Source organism: Vidua chalybeata, chromosome 23, assembly GCF_026979565.1.
Source record: "Vidua chalybeata isolate OUT-0048 chromosome 23, bVidCha1 merged haplotype, whole genome shotgun sequence".
Classification (NCBI taxonomy): Eukaryota; Metazoa; Chordata; class Aves; order Passeriformes; family Viduidae; genus Vidua; species Vidua chalybeata.
In genome coordinates, this window is record NC_071552.1 from 4,035,527 (window position 1) to 4,039,856 (window position 4,330).

Genomic DNA, 4,330 nt, shown 5'->3' on the forward strand with positions numbered 1-4,330 from the left:
CTAAAGTTAATCTATTTTTAAGACAAAATACCTGCTGAGAGGTTGAGGGGAAGAAAAATGCAGGGAGTAGGAGTTTAGGCAGAAGTTGCACCATTAAGAAAAATCCTTGTGTAAACAAGATTGTCTTATTAACTTTAATATAGCTAAAGCACAGGGGTGAAGGGTGTGGATTCACCCATCTGCAAACATCTGAGGAAAGCTAGAGCAGTACCAGCAAAAAGATTTTTGGTCAGGCAGAAGCTTTCACTGAGGGAAATATTTAATTTAGCCCCACTCTGAAGCCACAGAGAGGCAGTGACGAGTCTGGAAGGTGTGGATTAAACCCCACCTGAGGTGTTTGTTCACCTGAGGAGAGCATGGGGTGTCTTTTCCAGTGGGAAGGAGGAGAGAACACACACACTGATGTTTGTTCATGCCCTGGGTGTTCCTGCAGTTGGTTTGCAGGGGTGAAGGATGAGCTATTCACTTGTATCTGCATCCTGTGGAGCTGCCCTTCATTACTGTGGGCAAAAAAATAAATGCACAGCTCCCTTTCACTGGAGTGTAGAACCAGGCCTGGAGGGAGAGGAGGTTGCTGCTCTTGAGTCCTGAGAAGCAAGAGTAGGAAGGGGGTGGATTTGCTCAGCAGTGGTGAATTTGTACCTGCAATGAGCTCCCTTCTGTCCCATTCCCTGGGGGAAGCAGGATGGAGCCCTGCCTGCTGCTCTGTGACCTTGGCAGGGCAGGAGGAGAGCCTGCAGCAGCTTCTCTGTGCCAGGGAGAGGCTTTGCAGAGGGGCTGCGGCTCCCCAGCGCTGGCCCCAGTGCTGCTCCCCCTGCCCAGGCAGCACAGTTTTGGGATCTGCAGTGGGACAGGACTTTGGGATGGCTCTGCAGTGGGACAGGGATTTGGGATGGCTCTGCAGTGAGGCACAGGGTTATGGGATGGCTCTGCAGTGGGACAGGGCTTTGGGATAGCTCTGCAGTGAGGCACAGGGTTATGGGATGGCTCTGCAGTGAGGCACAGGGTTATGGGATGGCTCTGCAATGAAGCACAGGGCTTTGGGATAGCTCTGAAGCATAGCACAGGGCTCTGAGATGGCTCTGCAGTGAGGCACAGGGTTATGGGATGGCTCTGCAGTGGGACAGGGCTTTAGATGGCTCTGCATTGGGGCACAGGGTTATGGGATGGCTCTGAAGCATAGCACAGGGTTATGGGATGGCTGTGCAGTGGCACAGGGCTCTGGGATGGCTGTGCAGTGGCACAGGGCTCTGGGATGGCTCTGCAGTGAGGCACAGGGCTCTGGGATGGCTCTGCAGTGAGGCACAGGATTATGGGATGGCTCTGCAGTGGGGCACAGGGTTATGGGATGGCTCTGCAGTGAGGCACAGGATTATGGGATGGCTCTGCAGTGGGGCACAGGGCTCTGGGATGGCTCTGCAGTGAGGCTCAGGGGTGATACCCACGCTGCTTGTGTCTCTTGCAGAAGATTTCTTCATGCACAGCCTGCAAGGTTCCTCTCCACAGCATCCACCCAGCCAGCCAGGCGGGAGCCAGGACCTCTGCTGACTCCCACGAGTTTTAGCCTTCTGAAAAGCCAAGCACCACTGCATCCATCAATCCCCGGATCCCCTGCCCTTCCTCCTGGACTCGGAGCACAGGCAGACGCTCCGGAGGTGGAGAATAAAGCACAGAAAGCCAGGACTGGCAGCTCCCGGCGCCGAGGCTCGTCTGGCACGTGGCTGCACCGAGCAGGGGCTGCGTGCCAGCACCTGGGTGAGGGTGAGAGCCGCGGCAGTGGCCCCCGGGGACTGGTTTTGCTGAGAAACACGAACTTTGTGGCCATGTGTGAGACAGCCTGAGCAGCTCTCTGGCCGTGGAGGGGACAGCTGCCTAGGAGATGGCACCTTAGCCCTTAATTTTAAACCTCCTTTAGTCAGTGTTTGTTACGCTGCACAAGACAGGAAGGGCTTGGGGGACGGGGGAAAGCGAGGCGGGTTAGAACAAACCCTTTAAGCATCACTGTTCTCTGATTTCCCTCTCCTTTTCCTTCCTCAGTTTCACAGTCTGGGGGCACCCTGACGTTCCTCTGTGGTCATGGAATCATGGAAGGGTTGGGGATGGGAGGGACTTTAAAGGTCCTCTGGTCTAACCCCTGCCATGGGCAGGGACACCTTCAGCTGGACCAGGTTGCTCCTGGCCTTGAATATTCCCAGGGATGGGGCATCCCCAACCTCTCTGGGCAACTTGTGCCAGTGTGACATCACCCTCATTGTAAAAAATGTCCTTTTAATCTATCCCCTTTGAGTTTAAAACCATCAACCCTTGTCCCATCCCTGCTAAAAGGTTTGTCCCCATCTTAGAAGACCTCAGAGTGGGGTGGAGGGACAGGATCAGGGAGCTGCTGACCACCACCACTGATCCTGGTTGGACTCATGTCTCCAGCATATGGATCTCTAAAAATGCTAAAATAATGGGAAGTGGGGTTTAATGAGATTGTTGGGGCCATACATCATAATATTCATCCAGATCTTGATCCTGTTTGGCCCTAATTTGGTTCCTGTGAGCATTAGGTGTGGGATTCTCTGAAGGGTGCTCCTATTTAAAGGTAAATTTCCACTCTTAAAAATTAAAACTGCTTCAAAGCAGGCATTGGATGCTAAGAGGCAATTTTAGTGCATTTCCCATTTGACTGGAGTGTATCCTCCAGCCCCAGCCCCTTTTTCTGCTACTGCAGAGCTGGTGTGAAAAGCCACCCTGGAGCAGCTCCCAGTCCCCTATGAGGGAGAGAGCAGCACCCTTGGGAAGGGGATCCTGGGCTCAGGGCTCTGTTTTGTCACCACCTGGTGGTGCTGCCACCATGGGTGACTCTCTTTGAGACTGCCAAACTTGCTGAGATAAAAAGTGAGGTACAACAGGCTCCTTCTCCCCAGCCAAAACCCCTAAATTCCCTCCCCCTTCATAACTGTTGTCAAACCTTTGTCACCACCACCCCCCCAGCGCTGTCCCAATTCCTTCAAAAATTTTGAAGCACAATTTTACCTTTGAACTGAGGGAAAAAAGTAATCCTGCAATAGACTTGGTTATTTTTAGCCCTAACACATAGAACTATTAAAACACTCTGGGTTTGATTGTTGGCTCACGGTGCAGAAGTCTCCCCTTGGACTAATGACATTGTGTATTTCCTGATATTTCAAAGGAAAATATTTTTTGTAAGTTATTTTCTCCCAGTGTATATCAGAACCGTTGGGGAAAAGTCTCATTCTTTAGTTCCCAGCCACAGAAGCCTTTACAAAAATGTTCCTTTTAGATGCAGTGGCTGAAGCACCACTTGGCAAGAAAGTGTTGGATGCTGCTGGCTGCTCTATGGGAACAGGTATTGTTACCTTGGATTAAAACTGCACTCAAGTAGATTTATTCTGTTATTGTACTGGCCTTCCAAGTTCCCTTCAGTCTGCAAACCCTGCAGTGGAAAAGAGACATTTTTCAAGGACTACCAAGTTTTCATAGCACTGAAATAGTTTCCAACTGATGTCCTCTCCGAGCTGCATGTTTTGGTTCACTGATCGGAATTCCAGTCCCTGCTGGCTTCCAACCTCCCCTCCTCGGAAGGAAATAACTTTCAGAAAAATGCAAAGGATGGAGTCCTGAACACAGCCCTGCACATTTGCTCTGCCCACAGGAGCTTGGGCCCTTCCAGCTGTCCCAGAGCTGCTGTGGCCCTGGGGAGCAGAGATAGATGTGACCAGACCTGGCCAGGATGGAGTGTGTTCCAGCTGCACTGTCTGTTCTCAGTTTTAAACAAACTGTATTTAAATTTGTTAAATAAAATGATGGTTTCTAAGAGCCAGAATACCCTGCACCTCCCTTACAGACACAGTCTGGTGTTTCTCTCAGAGCCTCAGTCCTGGTACTGGCACAGAAAGCAGCGACTCCTTGGAGGTTCTGAAGGATTCACAGCTCGGGTTTGATCTCTCCCTCTCCCTAAGGAGGCTGCAGCTCCTCTGTGCCTGGAGCTGCTGAGTTAAAACAATGTCATGTTTACCTAAATCCCGAGTCTCTGTTTAGTGGCACAAAAAGAAAAAAGAAACCAGGACCCAAGATCCCACAGCAGCTTTAAGGAGAAAGCAGGGATGAGTTTTCCCACTTGCAGTCCCTTTGCTTCTACCTCAGCCAAAACCTGATCCCTGCTCATTTTCCAAGGGGGAATTCCATCTTTAGGTGCTTCACAGTGTGAGCACTGGTGAAGAAGGGACTGCAGGACTCACCTGTTCTTTTCTCCTTCTTGGAAATTCTCATTCCTGCCTGGCCTGAAACATAATGATACAATTGATAGAAGACAAAACGCATC

General features: G+C 50.9%; 1 protein-coding gene across 4 annotated transcripts in view; it reads left to right on the forward strand.

Annotated features, from left to right (window-relative positions):
- Nucleotides 1-3,834, forward strand: part of B3GAT1 (beta-1,3-glucuronyltransferase 1) — a 39,799-nt gene extending 35,965 nt beyond the window's left edge. For 3 of the 4 annotated variants that reach the window (XM_053963594.1, XM_053963592.1, XM_053963593.1), the window contains exon 7: nt 1,466-3,834. The gene's annotated coding sequence lies outside the window, so the exon portion shown is untranslated. The remainder of the gene's footprint in view (nt 1-1,465) is intronic. The other variant, XM_053963591.1, reaches the window with a different exon arrangement.
- The last annotated feature ends 496 nt before the right edge of the window (nt 3,835-4,330 follow it).